The 8271-nt window shown below is 52.9% G+C and overlaps 1 pseudogene across 1 annotated transcript; it reads left to right on the forward strand.

Annotated features, from left to right (window-relative positions):
* The first annotated feature begins 222 nt into the window (after window positions 1-222).
* LOC309819933 (L-amino-acid oxidase-like) lies at window positions 223-6740 on the forward strand (annotated as a pseudogene). Its single transcript has 6 exons — window positions 223-449; window positions 700-814; window positions 2110-2311; window positions 2737-2805; window positions 4640-4776; window positions 5912-6740. The product of its transcript is annotated as an L-amino-acid oxidase-like (transcript).
* The last annotated feature ends 1531 nt before the right edge of the window (window positions 6741-8271 follow it).

The raw sequence follows: 8271 nt of genomic DNA on the forward strand, positions 1-8271 counted from the left end.
ATTCCTTGAGAGTGGGCGGCAAGGTGGCAGTGCTGACCATCTGGGGCGCTGGGGGCAGCTTGGCAGTCCTGGTGACTAAGACACCCTCTAGTAGGGAAGGAAGGGAATGGGAGTGCCGGGATGCTGCATCACAGGTCTAGCGATATAACCACTCCTCAAAGCAAGTGTTAAGACCAGCAGGACTTCTGGGTCCTCAGTCATTTGCTTGACATCTACACAGCCATGTGCACAGGCTGGCTGGCTCTCACCCTCCTGTCTGTGCTGAGCCTGGGTACCCAGGCCTTCAACAGCTGGCTTGTCAAGTGCTTTGAGGACCCCCAGTATGAAGAGATGCTGTGGCTGGCCCAAGACAGGCTGGGGCAGACAGCAGGAAGGAAACAGATAGTGGTGATTGGGCGGGCATGGTAGGGCTCACCGCTGCCAAGACCCTGCAGGACGCTGGCCACCAGGTACATGATAGGGTGTGGGAGGGTCCTGCATGGGGAACCTGGGAGAGAGGGAAGTGGACAGCCTCAGAGAGCTGGGGCAGGGGACTGGGTCTAGGGCTCTAGGTGGGGGTAGAAGGGCTAGGAGAACTGGGTGGTCTGACTGTATAACAAAGAGAGACCTGGGGAAGAGGCAGGAGGGCTGTGGGAGCTAGGTCTGCTAGGAGGGGATGTGTCCAGCCTCACTGAGGTCAGGAAAGTGCTGTCTTTCTAGGTGACTGTCCTGGAGGCCTCAGGGCATGTGTGGGTGGCAGAATAGAGACCCACAGAATGCCTGGAGCACAATGGTATGTGGAGCTGGGAGCCATGAGGATTCCCACCAACCACAGGTACGGTCGGGGAAAGTGGGCGTGGGTAGGGAAGGCTGGGGTGTGGGCAGTTGTCTCATTTGTACTCTCGGGATTTTAGTTTATGGAGGTGATGAGTAGCCATGGAGAGGTTAATGCCCCTGTAAGAATTTATTACTTACATTTCCAGAGAGAAGGAGACAAACCACACCACACAGGGCCCTGGGGATACATTGGGATGGTCAGGAGGCAGAAGACAGGAGCAAAGAGAAGGCACAGACCGTGGTCTTTATTGGAGTTTCTGAGGGAAAGGAAACGTGGGACGGAGTAAACAGCTTAGGTTTGGCTGGTTTGAATAATTACAGTGGGCCCTGGGCTGTAGGAGTGGTCTCTAGTTGCCTGGTACCTGGCCCTGGGTGAGTTAGGGCAGGGGAGATATTTACTTGGTGTGTGGGTGGGAACATGGCCTTGGATCAGCCAGTCTGCTCACTGAAAGGAGAGCTCTAGGCAAGCTGACATGCAGGAGAGATGTGGTTCGGCCCTGTGATTCATGAGTATCAAATAGACAGAATCTAAGAAGACACAAAACACACAGTTAGAACACACGATTAGAACAGCAGTCAACACCAAGGCCAAGACAAAGAGCAATGAGTGGCCGTCTTTTCCTGGAAGTCAGCAGGCCTGGGTCTGCCCCAACTCACAGCCTCAATGTTTTAATGTATATACTGTGCATAATGGCACCTGCCCTGCCTGCTTAGAAGCCAATGTGGAGGATCCCAAAAGATAATTAGGATGGGAGAGCACCTTGAAAAGTCAAAAGTGGCCTGCTAGGTTTGCTAACAATGGGAATAATGAGTGTCCATCGAGGAGGGTGTGGTGTCTGGTGGGAGCCCTGGCAGAAACTAGCATCGGGTGACCTCATAGAGGGTCATTCTGAAGGGGGGCCCTGCTCCATGGAGAATGCAGGGTGGTGGAGGATGCTTCCTGGAGGCTTGGGAAGGATGCACATGGCCTCCAGGGAAGATAAGCCCAGAGGACCCTGACACTGCTCTTCATGCAACCTCCTGGACCTTGAGGCCAGAGGTCTCAGACAAAATGACAGAGATCGTGGCCAGAACGGAGGACAAGCCTGGTGTGATGTGGCCACAAGAATGGTGGCCCTGTTCCCTCGTGGCCCTGCCGCCATTAGTGTAGTGACAAGGGGGTCTGTAGTTCTGTCTTTGGATAGAGGCCAGTAGCCCCAATAAATCTGTGGGGAGCAAAGAGCAGAGCCCCTGCAGCAGGGACGGCTGGCAGCTTCCTTGTCCCTGCTGAGCCGTCTCTGATTCACACCACAGGCTCTCTCATGAGCTCATCAGGAAGTCTGGGCTAAAGCTCAGTAAGTTCCGCACCTCCAACAACCAGAGCTGGGTGCTGGTCAACGGGGTGCCCAGCGTGTGGGGGAGGTACAGGCCTACCCGCGTCCGCTGGGCTATCAGGTCAGGGCAAGTGAGGAGTGGAAGACGGCAGAACAGCTCTTCCTAGAATCACTGCCGGGGAGTATGAACATACCAAACTCTCGGACCCCGCCCAGCCTCACTCTGCCACGGTGGCGCCAGGTTTCCCGCTTTGTCCGTACTATTCACAGTGGCCTCGTAGGCCTACAGAAATGTGTCCAATGCCAACAAGGAGGTAGACTTCCCACCTCTGTAACTCCCAGGTTGGTGGGGGAGCTCTGGCCCCTAACTTTACAGCCCCGTAATCTGTCCAATATTTAAGTGTCCACCTTCGGGACATTCAGACTAGTTGTGGGACAAAGTCCTTGAACCCAGGAGAGAACATATATAAACCAACCTTTGACGTACACACAAGTAGAAGCATGAGTGAGGGAGTGGGAACATCGGGGGCTGGACCAGGCTGAGGTGAGTGCCTGTGTGGGGTGGGGTTTTGTTCTCACTGAATGCCCCTCCTTCCTGCATGCCCAGGTGGTGGAGGAGCTGAAAAGCAGTAGCTGCAGCCAGGTGCTGGAGAAGTACGACTCCTTCTCCATCAGGGTCAGTCCTGGGACCCACTTCCTGCTGCCCACAGCCCACCCTGTCACAATCTATGGAAACCACGGCAGGACCACCCACCCTCTTTCCAGCTTGTAGCAGGAGAAACATGTTAACCCTTGACCCACCCTCCCCAGCAGGCAGCCAGAGGGAGCCTGTGCACAGACCCTGCCCCTGGGCATAGTCCCGCCTGTGGCTCAGGGCTGCCCAAGATGGAGAGGGGGTCTTTCCTCACCCACCTACTCCAACCTCTTGCTTTTTCGTACTCAGCCAAGCACACCCTCAAGGCCTTGGCATTGGCCGTTCCCTCTGCCTGGAATGCTCTTCCTGCAGATATCACACGGCTTGCCCCTCAACCTTCTTCAGGTCATGGCTCAAGTGTCCACTTTGAACTGAGGTTCCTCCCATCTGGCACCCTCCCATCTTCTTTTCTCTGCAATATTTTCCACCCTAATGCTTATCACACTGTAGTGAATATTTTACTTGTTTAATTTGTTTATGGTCTGCTTCCCCTGCTAGAATGTAAGCTCCTGGAGGACAATGGTGGTGGGAGGGAGGGGAAGGAAGGGGGGGAAGGGAAACAGGGTGGGGGAGGGAAGGAAAAAGGGAGGAGAGGTACAGGGCTTGGAGAATAAGTCAAGCTAGAGAAGATTCTCAGTTGCCCACCCCTACCCCCCACCTTCCACACATCCCATGCACAGAGGTAGGGAACCTACCACCCTCTCTGGATTCTGGTTGTCTTCACTGCAGATCTTGAAGCGTGCCTCCGGGAACTTTGTGATGTTGTTTTTCCTGGGATGGTGGGGCCCTGCCGCCTTGTCTCTGGTTTAAACATGCATGTTTTTTTTTTTGTTTCTTTTTGCGGTACATGGGCCTCTCACTGTTGTGGACTCTCTTGTTGCGGAGCACAGGCTCTGGACGCGCAGGCTCAGCGGCCATGGCTCACGGGCCTAGCCGCTCCGCGGCATGTGGGATCTTCCCAGACCGGGGCATGAACCCGTGTCCCCTGCATCGGCAGGCAGACTCTCAATCACTGCGCCACCAGGGAAGCCCTAAACATGCATGTTTGATAGAGGTTTTTGCCCAGGTTAAGGCGAGACCAGCCATGCCCTGTCATCCTGGCAGTCCCTGTCAGGACTGCCCCCCGAGTGCCCAGCCTCCAGGGCTGCTGCACTGGTGACAAGGGTACCAGATCATCCCTGGACACCCCTCAGCCCTCGGCAAGCTGAACAGTTGGTCACCCTAACAGGTGAAGCCCTCCTGGCCAGTTCTGTTGTGTGAACTCTGGCCTTGCTTGGGAGAAAGGAGCAGGGATGAAGCATAGGGCACAATCCTCAATGGGCACTTCCACAGGGAGAACTTCAAGGTCGCTTGCTGGTGGGCTAGCCAGGACCACAGTGTGATGGTGGGGGATGAGGGCAGGGTGAGAAAAATTACTCAGTACCTAGATTCCTCCAGATCAGTGTAAGCAGCCCAACATACTTGCAGTTGACAGGAAGACTGGGCCTCAGTTCCCCCACCTGTAAAACAGGGATAATAAGCTACTTCTTAGGATTATGTGAGGCTCGTACAAGTGAAGGGCTCATCAGAGGGTGTGTATGTGGGAAGTAGCACTGAAAGTTAGCTGTTTTCCTGTTATTAGGACAAAGGAGAGCATTTTGAGACTGTCAGAGCCTAGTACAAGTAGACCCATGGCAGCCCCAAGGGGCCCGGCCTTTCCACTCTGTCTAATTCTGTTTCTGCCTGTCCCTGGACGCAAAGCAAGGGTTCTCATGTTGGCTTCCAGACGATCTGACTCCCCTGCCTTCTCTCCTTGCACGTGGTCGGCTGGTTGCAGGTATACCTGATTAAGGCGGGGAACCTGAGCCGGGGGGCCGTGCAGATGACTGGGGACCTGCCGAATGCAGATGTTGGCTACTACGAGGCCTTCTTGGAGACCCTGCATGCCATCATCTCCCTCTTCCAGGAGCCTCAGTGGGAAATGGGGTGGAGAAATGGGAAAATGGGCATGGGTTAGCCAATTACTAACCAGGACAGTGGTCAAAAGAAAGTTCAGATAAATCTGGTGGAAAATCCCAAAAGAAATGGGGAAGAGGGGAAAGCAGGGGTTTCCAAACTCCAATGAGCCTCAGAATCAGTAGGGGTCTTGTTAAACACAGAAGGTTGAGCCCCACTCTGAGTCTCTGATTCAGTAGATCTGGGCTAGGACCAGAGAACATGCATTTCTGACATGTTTCAAGGTCTGCTGCTGCTTTCTGTCTTTCTGTCTAGGATCCCCACTTTAAGAACCTCTGGCGAAGAGGCAGTCACATCAGGAAGCTACAGATCTACTTTGCTCTGGGCCTCACCTGCTCTCTGGTTACAGAGATGAAGGTCCTTACAAGGGCTCTCACTGTCTTTCATCCCAGGAAGATGTATCAGGGGTGCTAACTCCAGACCCCAACCACCAAACCCCTGGTGGCTGTCAGGATGGTCTGGGGCCACAAAGATAAAATAGACCGGAATTCACTCTCTCTCAGGGTTCTGTGACCCAATTCCTGCCAAAAAAGGCTACAGATATTCGCGAGAGGGCAACAGACCCTGCAAGCCTTCAGTGGCCAAGGGGACTGGCTCAGTTATTTGAGCATCCGGTCTTCTTCTTTTCCCAATAACATCTTCTCCCTTCCTCCCAGAATTTTTTTCAGGGTAAATCCATTTATATTCAGGCCAGGGACTGTCCTAAAGGGAAAATGGAAGGAAGAGGAGGGTCTAAGGCAGGCCGAGTGGGGTGACCACTTGAGGAGGCGGGGGGTGGGGTGTGTGTGTGACTGCGAGCCAGGCATGATGCATGTTTCAAGCCTGAGGCTCTGGCAAGGGGCTGTACCTGCCCAGAGGGAATGCATTTTTCTGATTTGTCAGCCCCAAAATGGCACCTATCTCTAGTTCCCTGGAGCTAAGAGCCACGCTACCCGGCATGCCCTCCTTCTGCCAATGGCTTACCTCCCTAGCACACAGGCTAGAGCAGGTCCATTAGCGGGCTCAGCCTCTGTACAGTCCAAATGGCCCATCCTCTGCCTGGCCTTGTCCATCAACCTGCTTCCCTGTCTCTCCCTTGCCTGCTCACTCTCAGGTTTGATGAAATCGCTGGGGGCTTTGACCAGCTCCCCCAGGCCCCGCATGCTGCCCTCTTGCCCGGGACGGTCCAGCTCCACTCGCCAGCAGAGGAGGTTGAGTCGTACGGAGACCACATCCACATCACCTACCGAATGCCTGACCCTCTGCAGACCAGGGCACGTCTGACCGCCAATTACCTGATTTTAGCCACCACAGCCAAGGCTGCCTGACTCCTCTGTTTCAGGCCACCTGTCTCCCATGGCAACTAGGACGCACTGCGATCCGTCCACTACAGCAGTGCCACCAAAGTGATCCTGACCTGCACGCAGCATTTCTGGGAGCACAAAGGCATCTTAGGGGGAAAGTCCAGCACCGACCAGCCTTCTCTTCATCTTCTATGCCAACCACATCTTCCCCAACGGAACAGCGGTCATCCTGGCCTCCTATACCCTGGACGATGACTCCTATTTCTTCGCTGTCATGGACGTGCCCGGGCAATTGATATTGTCCTGGACGACCTGGCAGTAGTCCATGATCTCCCCAAGGAGGAGGTGTGGGCCCTGTGCCCCTATTCCACGGTCAAGCATTGGAGCCAGGACCCCTACTCCATGGGCGGCTTTGCCTCCTTCACTCCCCACCAATATGTGAACTATGCCCAGGAACTCTGCAAGCCAGAAGGACAGGTCCACTTTGCTGGGGAGCACGCAACCCTGCCCCCCAGCTGGATTGACACAGCAATCAAATCAGGGCTCAGGGCAGCACAGAACATCCAAGAGGCTGTGGGCATGGCTTTGACCAAGGACCCCAGAGACCCAAAAGAACCCCACTCCAAAATGGGGCTATAGCTACACCTGAAACACAATACCGTAAATCAACGATACTTCAATTAAAAAGAAAATGGAGCTATAGCCAACTTTACGACAGCAGGAATTGGAGTAACTCTGGTCACCATGGTCCATCAGGAAAAGTCTCAAAATCCACTCTCTCACTTTATCTCCACCTTTTTCCAAAGACGCCAACCAAGAGGTGCCACATAAGGCCAAGGAACAGAGTCCATCTAATATTTGGCCACCCATGACCTTGGATTTATTGGCAATGTCTCAACAAACAACAACGTGTGATATAGTGATTAAAACAGTAAAGCATTCGTTAAGTTTAAGGCTATCACTAAGTGTTTTACCTACATTCTGGGTGGCATCTAAATAATTATAGAATTGAGTGCTGAGAGTTAGGGAGGGCTTTGATTGCCAAGGACCTTGTCTGGGGTCCTTGGCTCCTCTGTTATTCCTTTAATCTGAGTCTAGTCCTACCTCCCCTCCCCATGTCTACTCCTCCATCTCCTGTGACTGTGAATTTTAAGAGAAGTTGGGAACTTAGATGGAGGCAACCTTGTGGCCAGCAACATGCTCAATGCTTTTCCACGTTATTAAAGCAACCCCCAGTGTACATATTCTAATATTACTCCATTTTACAGATGAGGAAAACTGATTTTTCCAAGAGTTTAAATAACTTGCCTGTGGTCACAAATGCTGGTCCAGAGGGATCAAAACCTAAGTCATCTAACCCCAAATCTTCTTGCTTCTACACTCAGTGGCTCTGTCTTATTCTCTTTTTGTATTCCTGAAACAACAATTCACATTGTTGACATTCAGCAATGAATATGTTGAATGCTCGAGTGATAGAAGTTCTCAGAATGCACAGCATCAAAACTGCATGGTCTGTCCTCCATCCTTTTCCTATCCCCCTGGATCTTCTTTGCCTGGCAGCGCTGAGGGGTGAGGAGGCGACAGATGGAGTCAATACTGATGAGAACTTTCAGGCAGACAGATGCATGAGGTCTAAAGAGGCCCATGATTTGGCAGTGACCTGGCCTGAATTATGTCCCTAAAGGACCTCTTGGAGGTATGAGTAATCACCCAGAGGGTCACAAGAAGGGGCCAGGTGACTATGAGGTTAAAGGACAGTTCATCACCAAAGGCAAAAAGGTACCTTCAGAACCAGCTGAGAAAGTGCCATTCTCTTTAGAGTCTGAGGCTAGGACAGAACAACAAAGTATCCAAGAACCCTCCTCCAGCTGGGAGGGTCTGGGATCTTATCCTACTTGTAAGCTAACAAGTTAGCTTGCCACAGTTTCATGGATGCTGGCAGAAGACTCATGGGTCAGAGGCAAAGGATTTTATTACTCATGCACAGCAAGTAGCATGAGCACCCCAAGCCACCAAGTCCCAATGGGGGCAATGCAGAGGTACCCAGGTAGACACCATGCATTGAGTGGCGTTGCACTGCAGCTGAGGAACACTGAACTCAGAAAATTGACCAGTTGTATAGAAAGCAGTAAGCATTTGTGGGGGGTGAGTAGGAGATGGGGGAGGAGGC

This window comes from Grampus griseus (assembly GCF_964374135.1).
Source record: "Grampus griseus genome assembly, chromosome: 3".
NCBI classification, from domain to species: domain Eukaryota; kingdom Metazoa; phylum Chordata; class Mammalia; order Artiodactyla; family Delphinidae; genus Grampus; species Grampus griseus.